Here is a 19,270-nt window from a genome sequence, read left to right on the forward strand (position 1 = left end):
AACTTACTAATAAACAACGTAAAAAGTCAACTCTGGCTAAAAGAATACTCGTAGTTATCCCAGCTTGTATAAGGGTTATCTCATTCACCTGTTCATTACATTGCCTCACCTCGCTTGTGTATGCCGGCCGGTTAAGCGACTCGGCTTGATTTATGTTTGCTCAGATTTATATTATGTATTTATATTATGGGCTTACATATATATTTTTTGTCTAAAAAATAAGTAAACGTTTACGATTAATGAGAAACGTTTCTTTTAAAAAAGATGATGAAATGAACCGTGTGGCAGTAGAAACATTGCTCAGTGAGATGTTCTCTCATATTTATAATGGATCTTGTGGTTTATGGCTGTACACCATTGTGTGAAGCCAGGTTTGGATATTGTGTGTAACAATAACATAACAACGTGACGTGACGATATAAAGCGATAAGAGTGACCTCTGACCAGAGAGACATCTAGCGGCTCCCCGCTCCCAGTCGCAGTCCAGTCTGTTCTGTGTCCACCTCTCGTTCTGTTATCCATGCGCTGTTACTAGAAGGTACATGTGTATTACCTACTTTTAACTTATCTTGATATAATATTTAGCTTTAAAATTGTGCTTGTCTGTTAGATTGATTTATAAAAGTGTAAAAGTGTTGAAAACTATAAAATCATTGTACGTTTTTTGCTACTTAAATATTTTCTCTCGGTAAACACTCTAAAAAAATTTACGAATTAAAATTTTAAAGTTAAGGTCATTTGGAACTCACGCCATAATTTTATTAGTTTTTATTTTATAACAATTTAATGCTTATTAAGAGGGAGTGTTTTTAATAGAAGCTCTAAAAAAATTCGGTTTACAGAAATTACAAGCTATATTGTTTAAAAATTGCTAACAATAATTCAAACTATCCCGATGTCTTTGTAAAGTTGAAGGAGAGTACTATCGTTATAATGTCCTCAAAAATAAATTATAACCTTTTTCTTACAAATCTTGTTCATATTTTGGACTTACCTTTGCCTAATATTACTAAATGTTTTAGGAATAAACAGTTATTTTCAAAATGAATGTTAGACTCGCTTTCAAAATGATGAAGCTGTTCAACCATGTTGTCTTTTCGATCTACTTTGCCCTTGGATGCATTTGAAAGAATTTTTTTAGGATTTTCTTATCAAACGTCTTTACGTTAAATGTTCATCCTTTACTAATTCAATCTGTATAACTTTGGTATATTTTAAAGGGCAGTCTTAGTTCTTACGTATAGTACGTATTTATGAAAACATTTGGATGCTTCAATCTTAGAAATGTGAAAAATGTTATAATTTTAATATTACATCTTGTTATATCTTGTTGCATAATACTTCCTGGATTATAATAAATTAACACTATACGAGTTAACATATGAAAACAACGCAGCAACAGTAACGTAACTGTGTTGTTTAATTCTAAAACTTTAAACGCACAACACAATCCGTAGTGGAATGTGTTGTTTATAAGTAATTAGTTATCACAAAAGATGATCACCGAACATTAGTACTTTTAAGAAAACATAAAAACAAGAGGTGAGATATGTATTTTAAGTGTTAAATACCTGTACTGTATTTAATGTCGTCCTAATTGAGACCCTAATTTATTGTAAATCATAGCACAGTTTGAGTCAGAATATGTTGATCCGGTGTGGCTATATTTCATGGTGATTATACAGATCATGTCCTTAAGCTGTTTTGAATAATTGCTTAGGAGCATTGTGTATAGCCCCTTTCAGGCCCAGCCTTGTAATTTTTTAAAATAAACTATGATTTATTGTTAACTTTACTTCTTATGAGCCAAATAAATAACTGTATTTTTTTTGTATTTATTATTGTATTTATGCTTTTATGGTTTTTTATGACCCACAAAATTTTGTGGCCTGGGTTTTAACCTGCTTACCTGACTCGTCATTATGCACAGGACAACAACCATATGCTTTGTAAACAGCAACACATTGTTATGCACTATTATGGGAAGTTAAAAAGAGAAAACAAGTTAAATAACATCATGTATTGTATTAAATGTTGTTTATACACTCATATAACAGACACACTTAATGTTATATTAACACGCATACTAAAACAATGCTCACGACTTGACATTTTGCTTAATTAATGACATCAGAGTTAGTTTTAAAGTTGTTAAAAAAGGGTAGATAGAAGAGGAAAAGGCAGATATGGTTATTTACAGTGAAAGTCTTTGAAACATGAGTTTTTTACAGAAAGACACAAATATATATTACATTTAGTGCACCGGACACGTGTTCGGCTTTTGCAGCCTGGGGCCCTGCAGTTTCTATTTGTGGATAGCTCGTCCATCACGGGCCAGTGCGAAAACCCATCTTGCATTTTCTCTTTGCAAGGTAGGGGTGCACAAAGAGTCTTCTTTGCAGGAGGTCCCTCCTCTTCCTCTGCTTTTCTGATACCTTTTGGAAGTGGGCACGGCAATGAGCATTTCTGCTATAGCTAGTCTTAGCTTCATTAAATCTAGCTGATCTTTTTTGGGAATACTATTAGCTATAGCAGATGACCTTACTCCATCCAGGAGTTCACTGCTGCCAGATCCATAAAATGAATGATGACTTTTAAGGGCCACTTTTTGGTCTTGAAAAAATGTCCTGTATGCTTCCATCTGCTGGTCGCAAAGGTCAACACCTCCCATTTTTTCATTGTACATTTTTACGACGTTTGGGCAATTGAACATTTGAATAGTTTTTTTCTTTTTTGTCCCACCTTTTAACTTCGTGTACTGGTTTCCACCCCATAAATATTTGAAGCCATAAGCACAGTCTTGTTGTCTTTCCACTTAGTCAGACAAACACTTTCATCCCCTCTGACTTTTTTGGACGGATTCCCCCCGAATCATTTCACTGTCTTTTGGAAACTGGGACTGCTTTCCCAATTCTGTTACCCATTATAGTTCCTGTCCCCAAAAAACCTTTTTCCTTAAGGGCATCAAGCAAACTTAGTGTAGAAAAATAGCGGTCATAGTGAAGTCGGGAATTAGCTGGCAAGGTTTTTGGACAGGTGCAGGATTACATTTGCCCCAAGACCTAAACCACTGTCTTCCCAAGGAGTGGTTTTACCTTGATACATCTCAAAGTCTACAACTAGACCACTTGATGTTGTGCAAACAAAGTTTTTTAGACCTACTGGTCTAGGTTTATTTTTTACATATTGTCTACTAGGGCAGGCACCAAGAAATGGAATCATCTGCTCGTCGATGCTGTAATCTCCTGTTTGGCGAGGCAATACCAAACAACGGTTTCTGACAGCATCTATAATGGGTTGGACTTTCCAGAACTTGTTTTGTTTTGTTTTTTTTGTTTACAGTATTGTTATCAACCAAATGTAAGTTTTGCCTTAGCTCTGTAAACCTATTCCTCGACATGGCATCAGCCACAGCTGGCAGTCTGTACTTTTTGGTCCCAGTACATTCGAAGTCTTGGGTATCTTATAGTACCCATGATCAGCTGGATCCCAAAAAACTTTTTTAGTTCAGATAGTGAAGTGTTTAGCTCTTTACCTGCAGTCATCAAGCTATACTTTATTAGACTCTACAGCCATTAACTCAAACAGCTCTTCAGTAAGGTACCGTCCAAAGTATTCACTAGGGCCTAGAAGTTCCTACACCTGTAACAACAAAACAAATCTTAGTCTGCTAAAAGAATATTTTTTGCAGTACATTTTTTTGTAGTTCTTTCATTTGTACCTGAACATAACATCAACAATAATCAAACTAAAACAACTTTGCACGAACTTGACTTTGATTCTTGAAAGTTAAGTTTTGATCTGGCCTAAGGTTTAATAATGTAGGCTACGAGAATACTTACTGGAAGTTCAATGATGGGTGCCACAATTGGCGTTTCCCAAGGTTTTATTCTCCACCGTTGTCTGAGCTTTTCTTGTTCCATCCGGACTTGTAGTGGAATGTCAGAGTTTCAGCGGTGATGGACACCGTTTGTGGGTCTGCTTCCATTTTCATTAGCTACAGCTAACTGCAGTTGTGGCACATCTTCTTCATCAATATCAAAATCTTCCAAATCAGAGTTCTCCAAAAGCTCTAATAGCTAGCTGGTCGTCATTGAGAAAAGGACAAATTGTCAACTCCTAAAAAGATACCACTTTGATTAGCAATTTTTAAACATTTACTTGGGCCTACAACAGATTTTCAAATGCGCCAACTTTTTAGGACTAGGCCTATGTAAATACCATGTTAGAGTAACCACAATTTAGGTACCACTTTGTATAATCAAATTGCATAACTTTAAGTTATTATTAAAATAAGTATACAACATAGTTTTTGTTTCGTAGCAGTACTTAAAAAATAGCAAAGTAGGGCTGCAGGCCCAGACAACAAAATTTTGTAGGTTAACTTTTACTGTCATTTTACAGATAATTAAAAACAGTGTTTCATCATTTAACTACTATCTTTGTATTCTTCATTTCTTTCTTAACCCAAACAAGGCAAGCTAAGTTGGTTTTGAATTAGTTTTAATGTAAAAAACTTGTATATATTTACCTGCAGCGTCAGCACACAGCGTCATCTTGGATAAACAACAACATACAAAATAGTTCTCAAACTCACCACCAGGCTGTAGCAACCAAACAGACCAGCTGGTTGTGTTCAGTAGAACCTACAAAATCTTGTGATGTGGGTCACAACTTGTAAAAAGGTCTATGCTGTGAAGAATAAATTTTTAACTGAACCCACAAAATATTGTGGTCGGGGCCTGAAAGGGATAATGACGAACAAGGTTAAAATATACCGATACCCACTCTCACAAATCAAATACGAAGAGTGTAATACAAATATTTTTACCCTCCTGGCTTAAATTGAAATATATAGTGCAAAACGAAAGGTCCGAAACTCAATACCTTTATATATATAGTGCTTAAGCGAATTATACGCCATTTTTAAAGCTTAATAAAAGCTTAAAATGTTTAAAAACTTTTAACTGATATGTACTGTTTTGTAGTAGTATATTATTTTTCCCACAAGCACACTAGTATACAGTTTGTGTTATACACAAAACACATGTACAGTTTTATTTTCCACAAACATCTTACTACAAAGTGAGTATATGTCTACCAGTCCCTATATTTACACAGCCGCAAGTGAAACTGACTCACTGATATATACATACAAATTTTAACTTACTTCTAGAAGTGTTAGAAACCTGAAATTTGGCACACATGTACCTTTTGCTGTATAACCAATATAACCGTAGGAAAAGTCTGAAAACTGGAAACTTTTACGTTTAAACCCTCAAGAAAGCGGGCGAACCGTTAGAGCTAGCTTGAATCTGACGAATAATCGTTAATCAGGAATGAAATGAACCAGGAGAAAGGTCTAGTAAATGTTTGTCCTATCTCTAACGGTTTAAAAACACCCCTCTTGCATAGTAAAGATTTCAGAGATTTTTTTCGTTTAATATAATGATTTGAGCCCGATAGCAGCCGAACGGTTGGTCGAAGCTCAAATCTAATTTACCCATCAAATTAGGAAATGACGTGATCTACAGAAAACGTCTAGTAACCTTTACCCTATCTCTATGGGTTTAGTCGTTTTAAACTCGTTTAAATACAAACATTTAGTAATGTTTACGTGTGAATTTAGTTTCTGACGTCGACAGCGGCTGAAAGTTAGTTGGTCGTAGCTTAAATATAAAATTTTTAATAGCTATACAATGATGCGGTCTACAAAAAGGTCAAGTAACTTTATGTCTCATATCCTTCAGGAATTCCGGAATCCCGAAAAACTGCTCTCAATGGCAAAATCTTAGTCGTGAATTGGAAATTTTAGGAGTTAAAAATGTATTTTGCTACTACAATTTTTGTAATTCGATCCGGTTCCGGATTGAGCTTGTATTACTACATAAACGAGTGACTAGTATACGTCTACAACCCCACGGGAATTTCTTGATTTGGCTAGATAATCTCCAGTGTAAATTAAACCCACTGATCTACTTATTCAGCTGAGATATATTACTGTCAATTATGCCCAACCCTTTGGTGGACCAATTCACTTGGTCTACTTATTCTTATAATTAACTCTACTCTCTGAAAGACAGGAGCCCCTGTCTCTTAATTTCCGTTAACCTTACCCTCCCTGAGAATATTTTCTGGCGATATAAAGATGAAGATTACCTACTTAGGTTAAGTATTCTTCGGGTAACCAAAACACCTTCATCTTTAAAACCCCTGTTGTACTGACTTACATAGATTATAAAAAGTCAAGCCCACTTTCTGTGTACTATAAGCTTGAAATTTTGCACAATTTAGATTATTCTTCAAAAATTTTTTAATTTAAATTACTCTATAGAATCAGAAGGGTTGACCTTGCACTCTTTTCTCCCAAGCGCTGTACCAGTTAAACCAGAGGTCGTAGTTCAAATCCAATAGCAGAATCGAAAGCCAGAATTAAAATTGTAACAAGAAAGGTCCAGTCACTTCTTATACGTCATATATCTAACGGTTAAACCACAAACGCATTTAACATCAAAAGCTTTACGAGCTTTACGTCTAAGCGATTTTTTTTTTTCAAAGACCAATTTTGATTGATCTATAGGTCGGAACACAAATCTAGCGCAATATCATTATTGGAAATTAAATCAACTTTAAAAAAGGGCATATCGTATGTACTCGTATCTCTATTTGTCGTCCCAAACATCTCCTCAAATTCAAACATTTAGTTAATTCGTCAATTTATAGTGTAAATTATTATTTTACTTTGTTATACTTCTACATTTCGTCCGATTAGATTCAGTCTCGAGAACAAGATCATTTTTCTATGAAATCCATGATTATTTTTACATATCACACATCATTTGGCTGAGCGATAGCGAAGCGTTATGCCCTGCACGATTCTCGAGAACGGATACAGCTTTGACATGAAATTTGGAAAACCTCATCTCCGAATTCAACTAATCACCAAATCCCTCTTATTCCCGAATTCGGCGAACACCCGAATAGGAGCCTGGGGCGAGCTGAAGACAGACGAGTAAATCGTATAAATACGTAAGATGCTGGATTTTTGCACATATTCTTCTACCAAATTCTTCTGTCATGCTGCTAGGTAAACGCTCGGCGAATCGTGTTATATTGAACAAAGGTTTCACCACTTTTGACTAGTTTAAAATTAAATCTTTATGAATAACCGATGAAATAACCTTATCAAGAACCAATCACCAATACTTTTTCTAGGGAGCCTAGTTTGTTATTATAAGTAATAAATAGTATCAATTCTGGGCTGAGACATAAACCAAAGAATAAGTTCACCAAACATAGACTAAATCAAATTTCTAAAGTATCCTTCACCAACAGTATTCCTAGAGGTGTACTCTCCCAACTTGGTAAATGTTTGATAAAACACCATAACATAATTGTGTGTTGTAGTAAACGTAATAATAATCATAACCCATAAAATAACCATGCCATACTTTTATATTCCCGGTCAATAAATGACCATAGTTAGTAAGTCCCTACCCAGTCGCGTAATTCACTGCTGGTCCAGAAGGGTTCACTTCTGCCTGGAGCATACCTGCCAAAAGACCTACTTAGGATTTAGTAAACATCTAAACCAAACATTATTGTAAATTATCTAAAGGACATGTAAAGGAGTAACAATGTAATAAATTTTGTTTTTCAAATCCCGGGGAGGGCCAATCATGTATAGACACGAGATAAACCAGTGAACATCGAAGCCTACATAGCTGTGTAAGCTGAGGCTTAAAAAAGAGAAAGAAATTTTTTGTTTGTATTTTATATTGATGAAATTTTATTTATAAAATAATTAGTTATTTTTTATCATTGGTGCTTATAAATTATAAATACATTAATATACAAAATAATTAAATTAAATTAAAATAAAATAATCGAAATATTGAAGAAAATCTTGCATACAAAGTGCTTGCGGCCGCCATCTTAAAAATGTATTCAAAATTTTAATAATTTATTGCATGCATTTTATTATACCGTGTGATATTTATGAGTTTCAGTCCTTCTCGGCTTAAAGTACGCAAGTATAAATAATTACATTACTATTTCTTTCTTATTTGTAGTTTGTAGTGGATTTCTATTTGACATTTTAGCTGCATTATAGGAGTCGATACCAGTGCGCAGTATGAGTGTTAGTTGTGTTATCTAGAGCCTAGTCAAGATGTAAGAGAGTCGTTGTCTTTGGATATCCTTTATCCTTATCACGGGTAGTTTGGACAAAACGAAAGGAGTATAACTTACTGATAATATTCGTAAACATTTACAAACATGAATCATAAAAAATAAACTGAAGTTCTCACGTTCCATCTGATAAAGCTGGAATAGAGGGCGAGAGTTTTGTTGTCAGAGCTCTGGGACAGGGTCAACTAGGCCGACCAGATATTCCTCACCAATCAGACATTGAACAATTCCCCTGGCTCAATTGGCGCACTGTTGATTCATCTTTCGTCCCAGACATCATGCTGGAATAATAGGTTACAGGAAACATTTCTTAAACAGGAAATTATGGGGTTTTTTAATTATATTTAAACATCCCTTGCAGCTTAATCGGGCAAAAAGTAAATTTTACGTGGGGCTGACATACAAAAATATAAATGTTTTATCTTAGAAGGTTATTATGTACTGGTTGGCAACTAAATTACATACTTTCAAAGATTTAGAAATCTTAGATCAAAATGGTTTTAGGTACATAAAGTGGTTTATAAAAATGTGGAACTGGTTTAGGTCTAATTACTTGAAATTGGTTTGAAATTGTGTTTGTAAACATATTAACTTGTAATGTAAGTGATTCAACGAAACGTTAAATGGCGAAATATTTAACTTGCAAACCAAACATCAAGTATGCAAAATACAAATACTGTTGCGTATTACCTAAGTTTTAAAAACTATTTTTTTTGTTCTACGATGCATAATAATTTGGATAATTAGATAATTTAGATAATAATTCTTTTTTTCAAACTTTGAACGCTCGCCATCTTGAAACTTTATGTGACATCGAAAACTGAGTAAGCATAAAAATTAATTAACATTGCTTGTCATAGATATATACAAGTAATCTGATCAATCAGGATTCACTGTAGTTTATAAATTTAGGTGTTGTATGTTGGGAAATAGTCGAGTAATACTCATCCAAGCTATATACAAAATACTGTCTTTTACCAAATTTTGTTTTAATCTATTAAACGTTACGGCAGCTATAGTGCTGAAAAGTAAATTCTGAGTGCTATGATTGGAGAAAATGCAAAAAGATTTTCCCAAAGTTCCACCATAAGGATGATTATTACATCAGGTAGATTTTCTTAGCATCAATCGTATTTTTCTTAGCTTTTTAATCGTGTTTCGTAAAATACTACAAAATAGGAATCGAACATTGATCAATTTTTGTTTACCTTTCTATGGTTGCAGACTGTTGATTCTGTTAGTATCAGTAATGCCAACATTAGTGTCATTACACTGCAATATCATTACTGTTTTATCCGGTAAAAAGCCGATAATTTCGAGTAAAAAAAATTGAAAAAAAAAAAAAAACAAAATTGAATAGCCTGGATACTAAAACAATATAGGCAGCATATTCAAACATATTTCTTAAAATAATATCTTCTCATTTTAATTCATTTTATAGGATTTTATTTTTTGACATTATATCATGTGGCATGTTTAAGTCTCGTTTATGTTTCTCCACAACCTTTCATCTTAATTACCTTTGTATACGATAATATAAAAAAATCGTGTAGTTTCATCTAAATTTCTTTATAATTGCTGTTAGTGCGATAATGTAACGGTAAATTCGCTGTGAGCTATTGAACTGTACAGGTATGTCGACATTTTTCCAGACAATACATGTACAAGATCTCACAAGCTGCAATAAATATGTATATATTAATTTAAACAAACTCTCCAATGATATAAGTTTTTATTTTTGTGAGGCCTTTCGTACTCAATGAGAACATCTTCGAGAATGCAATAAAATTGTTAAACATTTACACTTTTCTAGCCATACTAAACTATTGTATTATACAATGATATTTCATTACCTGTAGTACATTACCTGCTATACAATACCTATTCAAAAGTGGTAAAAACGGTGAGTTTCTATTATTTTAAAATAAACAAGTGATTTTACTTGTTGTCTAAAATGCGGAGCTCTGAAGTGGATTTGCAATCAGATCAGTCTAATAATACCAGTCTATAAACAATAAGTGCTGAAGTTATATTCCAAGATCAATGTCGAATGTAGATGTATGGGCTGCATAACTGACCTCGAAAAGATAAGCGATAAACAGAGCAAAGACAACATTGGTAAAGTGCTCCGTGAGAAATGTTCATAAGTTCATTCTATTATTAATATATTACATATGCAATGTATACATGTTGTATATTTACAACACATTGTTACTGTTGTAGTACTTGTAAAGGATGTAATAATAACGTCGTACGGTAGTCTATACTGAAACCTTTACTCGTACATACAATTAATTACTACATTACAAAAATAGCGATATCATACACCACAGTCAGTATACAGGGTGAGTGGCTCTTGGTGTGACAAAATTTTTTTGGGTTATAATGCAATGTAAATGTGATACAATGGCGGTTATAAAAAAGTCTAACTCCAAAAATTAGGTCTGAAATGAATTATTTTCAGTTTTTCTAAAAAAACCCGTGTTTTTGTACGTAAATCTGATGATAACGTAAACTCAGAAAAAAATTATGAGAATTGGTATGGCTGCTCAAAGGCTTCGGGAATAACTGTCTTTTTAAATGACCGCAGGAGCAATGAGAAAGCGAGCAAGAGCTTGTGTGAGAAAAGAAGGTCGCCATTTTGAGAATGAACTGCAATAATTGAACTTTTAACGTTTTTAATGTTTAAACTGCTTTACTTTTTTTTAATTATTTCAATTCCCTGTTTTACGAGGCAGTTTGATAAAACATAAAAATTAAGTACCGTTGTTATTAAATTGTTTTAATCTTTTTGTAGCTTGCATGTTTTTTAATATTCAAACCGATAAAAGTAGGTAACCGAATACTTAACTATGGTCATATGGCATACCATTTTAAACACTATTAAATGGCAAAAGTTTTTAATATCACTTGACACATTCTTGTGTACAGGGTGTGGTAAAAAGATGGGGTTCAATGATATTTAAGTTTTTCTGAAAACTTAGCAACTTTGCCATTTAAATCGACCTGAAGCTTAATTTTCTTTTCTAACCGTTTGTACCGATAACTTTTTTCACATCGAAAATTTAACGGAGAATCTTAAAAAATTTGTGTAGTTTGCTCACATATGTCTATACGTCGCTGAGAAGAAATATCAGATTTACGTACAAAAACACGGGTTTTTTAGAAAAACTGAAAATAAGTCATTTCAGACCTAATTTTTGGAGTTAGACTTTTTTTATAACCGCCATTGTATCACATTTACATTGCATTATAACCCAAAAAATTTTGTCACACCAAGAGCCACTCACCCTGTATAAGTCCCGTTGTCATGACAGCTTACAATTTGACAATAACGATAGTTCGAAAGGATAATAGGATTTTAGGACACTACGCTTTGAGTGTTCGATCGGGAATTACGGTGGCAAATGCCCGAGTTCTATTATTCTTTCAAATCAGCCTTCATCAGTAACACACTTTAAACAAAGAATTTACATCGTCATGACATGTTACAAATTGACATTTTAAATCGCAATAATCAATTGTACCAATTGCCACTTTCAGCCATCCCTATTCAGATGAAATGTTTCATCATTTCGATACTTGGGAGGGATGGATGGATTCTGCAATAGGTGAGGAATTTATTATGAGCACAGCTGTTCAACTATGCCATGTTTATAACCAGCTGCTTAGAGAAGTGAAAATTAAAACAGCTGATTGTTGCGGCTCGCAAGCAGCGCTGACTCAGTGACAGTTGATATTGTTTAATACATAGTTTTTTTTTTTTCATATATAAAATTATCTCACTTACTGTATTTCGCAACCATTTCTCTCCACCTTGGTATTGTTAGAATTGTAAAAAGCGTAACAACAGTGACTTTTTCAATAATTATATGTCGTTATTAAGATTTTAACGCTTACAAAATTTAAGAAGCCGACGTTTTGAAAATACAACTTGTTAAAAAGTATTAATTTTAATGTAATTAGGCATGTGGGTTATACAGCTATGTACCAAATTTTGATGTACTACAACAGGACGTTCTATAATAATAAATAAATAAGTGAAAATTAAAAATACGTTATGGTCCGTTCAGGTAATTATTGCGTTTTTCATATTTTGAATATGATATTTTTATTTGTCTTTGATCCAGGCATAATAACTGAAAATATTGATACAGAGTTCTGGAACACCTTGTACATAGCCTTATAGGTTACCATTCAAATGTTGGGAATTCAAAGGACAAGAGAAAAAAGGAAATTGTGTCAATGAAAAAAAAAAACATATCCAACTTTCTTAAAGGCAAAATGGGTCTTATTGTGGAAACGCCAAAACAAGGCTTCAAGTCATCTAATGACGGGAATACAGTTAGAGAGTTCTTTGAGAATCCAAAACTTAGTTCTGAAATTACTGGAATTTATGAATTATAAAACATTTTCATTTGTTTTAAGAATGATTACCAGTGACTATACAGTTAATATAGATGGGTCCCTAGAGTTACTTAATAGCACGAAGGACTTTTATTTAGAGTTGTGTGCCAAGCAGCGTCCATAGACTTCTTACTCAAGATATAGACGTCATAAAATATTTTCCATTACGCAGTTTACAGAAGAAGCGCTTGATGGAATGCACAAAGTTGTAGCCGGTATCAAGTTGCTTACACTCAAGAAACAACAACTGTGCATTTATGTAAGGACCTCATGGATCCTTGGATCATTGACAGGACTATTGTCTAATTCTGCAGTGGCTCTGAAAAGGCACATTTTTGGAAATCATAGAAAATGGACAATGCTTTTGTGAATTGTGTATTACCCAGTGAAAGTAGATTCACCTACAAATGTTCCTAAAATATTTGAATATATGGATTTAGAAGAAATTGAAGAGGATTCTAATTAAATTACCATACATCTATCTGGGTTTACAGTTCCATTAACTTAACACTCATAGTTGTTTTATTGACGGGGCAATGCTAATGTACCTTCGGCGAAATTCGCTGGTGTGAGTGAGACTCGAACCCACTAAAACCCAATTGGCCCAGGCATCACTCCCTCGGGACTGCTTTCCGCATTACTTCAAGAGGGTACCTAATTAAGCTAACAGAGGGCTCATACAGTACTATGCCATCGATTCGGCAACAACGGGCTGTAATACCTTTCTTCTAATTTCATAGTTTTCAGAATCCGGTTTATATAAACAGAGACAGTAATTCCAAATCTGTCTGTCAGAGACCATTTTCCGAACAATGGTGTCTGGTGAGAGTTAGTCTATGGTAATTTCGAATCTGCTTTCGTTTTCCCATCGACAGCAGAAAAAGTGTGGTTGGTGTCGTCGTGCTCCTCCGCATCCCCATAGGGACGTTTCGAGCTTTTAAACAAGGATGCTCGAAAGTTGCCCTGACCGGTGAGGAACTAGGTTAGGTAGAAATTTACAATGCCTCGATCGTGCAATGGGTCCCACGCTGAGACGCCCTGAAGGTGACTAAAACCTACGTAACCGCCCAGATTGTCAAGCGATCTGTCCCGAAACCGTGCTGACGGCCAGATAGGCCACCACCCGCCTCGATCGCATCGACGAGCCTCGGCTTCAGAGAACCTTCCCTGCCTTGTCCAACATACCGAGAGGTGTGTGTGGTTTCAGGATCTCCCTTGCCTTTACTTAAGAGGGCCAAGCGTTGGCCCTCCATCGGTTATCAAAGGAGCCATCTTACAAGCAGCGACTGTAAATAAGCAGCAGCTGTGGACCAGTCCTAACTACTACCTTCTGCACTTCCGCCGGGACACCGTCAGAGCAAGACCTCTTAAGACACCAGATCTGTCCGACGGCTCGGGACTACTGCGGTGAATAAGGGAATCTGCCAAGGGTCGACTGAGATATTCTCATATTCCCAGACCGGATTGGTAGGAAATAAGGCGTACATTGTGTTGTCCATAAGGAAGGAGCTCATAATACGGAGTCTGCGGATTTCAGCTCGGTAACCCAGTCCCCAAGGGTCATTGTTCATGTCTTCTCTTAATTCGTTCCACTTATCACACTTGCTCCTGATTATTGCTAGCTTCAAAGTCCACCTAGCTCTGCCCGAAGGAATCTTCTACTCCGGCCAGATCGTGCCGAACTGCCAAAGCTGGCATCTAGTGCAGTAGCTCCTGCCCCGCTCCTCCTGCCACAAGAACTCAAGGCGCGATGATGTCCGCCACCATGCCATGGGTAAGCTGAGAGTTTTCAGCTGGCGACGGGCTGGCATACAAGAGGCTGGAACTCAGCCATCTACTAACTACAAGCACGCTGCCTCGATGCCCTGCTGCGGTTGGCTCCCCAGCACTTGTTGCTGGGGACTTCAACAACTCCACCGTCTCCTGGAAAACCGACGCCACATCCGCCTACTGAGTCCTGAAAACACCCACCTACTACAACCACAACAGACGATATCTACCAGATATACTTGACATCGGTCTAGCTGGTTCACTAGACGGGCACATCGAGATGTTTGCTGTGTCTGACCTGTCGTCAGACCATGTGCCAGTTATCTTCGACCTCCCGGACGACGGAGCGCCAGCTTATCCACCGACTCGTCCCACCAAAGTCAACTGGCACAAATTCGCAAACCACCTCGCTGACAGATATCGGCCATTCAGGCCAGGAGGTGCTCTCGTCTCCTGGCGGAACACAGAGTGACTGCGTCGGATGACTTCGTGAAGCACCAAGCTGACGGTGGTGTCGGCGGCATCTGGAAAATCTCCAGAGCTCTCCGAGGCGAGAAGAAGACCAAACGACCACTTCACGACCAGCGTGGCATCGTTTACTCCCCTGGAGACCGAGCGGAAGCCCTCTGACCCTTGTTTCCACTAGGCCCCTCTTTTTCGGCATCTTCATGTCATAGCCCTTCTCGATAAGCTCCATTGTAGATTTTACAGTGCTGTCGGCCTTCCTCGTCACTTCTAATACTTTCAATTATCGCTGACGATAATCTCAGTCAAAGTGTCTTCGCTTAGGCTGGCAACGTTTCAACCTTGAGTTCGTTGGAGTTGTCCAGATCACAACTCCTGATTCCTAGGCACGAAACTGAATGTGATATAGTGCTGATCAGATCCAGAAAAGGTCTTCAACACCCTCCATTCCGTGATTCTTCGGTAGAGGTTTTCCCGCCCCAAAAGTAATATCCGAAATGATAAATGCGTATCCGGCCGTCGGAATGTGGGAGTGTTTTCCCCCCTAATTCACGTTTAACAGACCAGCCCGTGCAGCCATTTCCAGAATGCAGCGACCTCTCTTGCCCTCACTTGCATTTCATATTGACTGCTTTTGCATTAAAATAGCCAGCGACAACAAAATTTCCCTCGAGGGTACCAGTATATCCTCCAGGTTGTATTCTCATAGTTACACAAGTTAATAAACACTGCAATGTTAAAAAAAAAAAACTTTTAGGGCGTTATGAAGATGCCACACAATTACCGACACGATGCAGATGGATCAAAAATTGACTGTCTGAATAATGTTCACATCTATATTTTTTACGTTACCATCTGAATCATCATGATAATCAAAATGTTAGTTATATCAATATCCTTCAACTATTTCGTAAAGGTACAAGCAGGCCCGTACTCATGCCGGTTTTTGGACAATTTTGGCGGTACATGACGGAGCCCGGCTGATTATCTTTTCGGGGCCCACCAAAGCTGGGTATGGCCCTGGTTACAATTGCACTGAACTGCCTTGTGTTAACATACATTAAGATACATAAATTATCAGAATGGTGTGCATACCTATATTTCTTACGTATCTATATGAATCGTCATGCTAATCAAAATTAAGTCAGTTATAGTTATTTATATAACTATTTAGTAAAGTTTGAGGACATTGAGGCATTGCAGAAGTAAAAATGACTTTTTTCTTTTGCGTTATTTGGTTATCAAGGAAAATTACGTAAATACTGTATATGATAAAAACGATATTGCCATAATTCTGTCCTTTATGTAAGCCAACACGTGAAGTAATGTTGCCTGACTGGTGGACGACAGCTTTATATTGCATTTTTAATTAGATTATTCCAGTTCTAGACGTTTTATCACCAATGAAAATATCTGATACATTCATAAGTATCGATAAGCTGTGCGGTATGCAGTACAGCTACTGTTGACTCACCTCCAGGCTGTGTGAGTACAACTTGAACGTGTTGCACAATGAAACATTACAGTGCTAATCTATCATCTTCTTAATGCACCATTGTATAAACCAAGATATGACCTACATAGATGCCTGCAGCATCACGTCACTGCATAACTACATTGTTAATTGAAATTACACCTTGTAATTTAGTGCATGACTATGCCTAAAAACAATAAATATGGTTTAAAAGTTCCCATTCAAAATTAAAAGTTTTTAATAATATTACATTACTTTCAAAGTGGAGTAGAATTAAACATTTAAATTGAACAGTAGCCTGGCGGTATACTACGGTCTATCGGCATGGTTCAGGAGCCGAGATCCGGATTGCACTGTACACATAACCTGGTTTTCCCCTAAGAAAAAATCGATCGTCAGCCACGCTAGTTTTTGGCGGGGATCTAAATGGGAGAGTGTAAAATATGGTTAACAATATGAAATTATATTTCTCAGAGTACATTTTTTATACTATGATACACTTAAACCGACCATCAGACACGTATATAAATGTTACATGAGCGTCGGCTAACCATGTACGAGTACATGACCCTATCTAGCGTCACTGACTATCAATTTCTAGGTTGATTGATTTTAAAAAAACCAGGCTGTGTGTTTATACAGTGCAAATTTAATTTCGGATATTATAGAATGAAGAGAATGGAGCTACGTCCCCCTCTGGTATTTTGATAAATTATCACTGAAATAATTTTATTACTATAAAATCTATTATGTCAATGGTCGTTTTGAACGTTAATAGGTTATAAATTCAAAAACTACACAGGTTAATTTTATATTTAAATATGAGCGATACGACAAAATTGAGAAATTTCTTCAGATTCAAATTTTTGTGCAGTAGGTTCCTTTTTTAAACATTCGCAGAACGTGTTCTGGTGCAGGTTAGTGCAGGGTGCTGCAACGGCTAGTTTTCCTTAAGAAAATTCAATAATAGCTGCAGATAAAACAAAAACCCTACAATAATAATTACGAGTAGTTCTCGCAAAAAATTAAAAACTAATTTATTGCTTTGTCTTCTATGGAAATTCCGCTTTGTCTTTGTTGGGGTTATTTGATTATCAAACAATAACGTTTTGATGGGGAAATGTTACAGGTACCGGTAACTGGTAATGAACGGAATTTCTTTCAAATACCGCTAATCTCGGCTCCACATATAAATAAGCAATACTGGCTCTCCAGCAGCCTACTAATATAAATGCAAGGCCATTTGCCAACTCCAGCGATTAACATGCAGTTGCTGATGAGTTAATCACATCTTATCCAACATCACTCATTGTTCCTCTCTCTGTTCCAGGGCCCGCAATGCTGCGCTTCATCACACGCCAGGTACAACATTTCGTTACTTATACTGGAAGTTTAGTAAAGTTGTTACTAGATTTTGCTACTCAGCATTTTACAACTTATTTTAGACGGAGATTATAATTATGAAACATCATAAATTACGCAAGTTTGTGTTGATTCTCCCTTATAAGTGCATAATATTTTTATTCTCTTTTGTGCTGGTTGAACACAAATAGATCTGAATGTGAGATTACTTAATCGAGAGAGAGCGAGAAAAGTTCAGCTTAATTTCGTTAACTGATACTGCAACTAAATGTTTGCTGAAATCCTAAGTTAGTATAAACAAAAACAGAGCGGGTTGTAATTATTAAAGTCTTTCTCAATCTACTCTACCTGCCACTTTTCATAATAATTTGTTTGTTTAAGAGCATAGTAGTAGTGGACCTACGTGTTTTATACCATATGAACTATCCATCACTAGTCCCTTTATACGCAAACATATACTAAATTTCGTGTAAATGGTTTTATTAATAGATCTGCCGTAATCATTAACTAAGTATAAATGCTCACTATAATAAAATATTGTTTCCAAAACTCAAACTCGTTGCGTGGTCTTGTTGCAAAATATTATTTTAAAATAAGAATAATTATATAAACGTTGGAAGCTTTTCCAACTTAATTGCACTATTTAAGGTCGATATGTTAAAAAGTTTGTCCAACCATGCATGTGGTAAGATATTCATGTCACATCACAAAGATTTCAAACGGGGTTCAAAAAACCCTTTCATACAACTATTGTTAGAAAGATGAGCTCACTAATAAATAATACGCCCATCTATCACGTATTCAGTATTCTATTTTGGAGACAAAGGAGAGCGTATAATTCAAACTCTAAAAATGGTCTGTTCCTATTGTTTACTTAAAATAAAACAAATCAAATATAGTTGTGAATAATATAATTGAACTTAACCAGCAAGGTTTGCAGGTAAAGAGGCGACCACTGACCCAGACTGAGCGGCTACTGTCCTCACAACAGAGCCCTCCCCCTGCGGACGTCCCCACCGAGGCAGATGTTGTTATAATAGGTGAGCATTATAAACTACATTCTTAGTCTTTGTGTGTTTGTTTAGGCATAAAACCATCCCGCAAAAAGAGAGATGTAAATGAATTAATTGCACAGAGCGCCGTGTGACCAGGCGGTGGTATACTGAACAGCTTACATAGCAGACAGTGAATGTAACCAGTCGCCAGCATTGGCAACAGTTCACTTTTCCGCAAGCTTTATTTGTTACTATTGTGTTTAATAAGTGTAAAAACGGAAAACTACTGATTCGACTCAGATACTGGAATAACAAATGGACGCGTTTAAATATCTCATGGATAAAAGAGATGTATTACATTGTGTGAAGGGCCATTATTACCTAAATGTATAGATTGTAATTTTGTTTATATAAAGCAATAACACTTTTAATTTCAAAGTGTTCCAGTTATTATTTGTTTTACTCAAATAAGAAAATTTGAAAATGATTTTTATGAAATAATATGCTTTTAAATCATCGAACGTAGAAAAATGAGAGTTTAAAATACAGATTTGATCAAATATGAAGTATACAGGCCTATTAGTATTATATTGCAATAAGTAGAATT

The 19,270-nt window shown here is 35.9% G+C and overlaps 1 long non-coding RNA gene across 1 annotated transcript; it reads left to right on the top strand.

Annotated features, from left to right (window-relative positions):
• The first annotated feature begins 437 nt into the window (after positions 1–437).
• On the top strand, positions 438–18,733 carry LOC124360642. The gene is made up of 3 exons (XR_006922258.1): positions 438–538; positions 17,637–17,668; positions 18,609–18,733. It is a non-coding gene; the product is annotated as an uncharacterized LOC124360642 (long non-coding RNA).
• The last annotated feature ends 537 nt before the right edge of the window (positions 18,734–19,270 follow it).

This window comes from Homalodisca vitripennis, chromosome 4 (genome assembly GCF_021130785.1).
Source record: "Homalodisca vitripennis isolate AUS2020 chromosome 4, UT_GWSS_2.1, whole genome shotgun sequence".
Lineage (NCBI taxonomy): Eukaryota > Metazoa > Arthropoda > Insecta > Hemiptera > Cicadellidae > Homalodisca > Homalodisca vitripennis.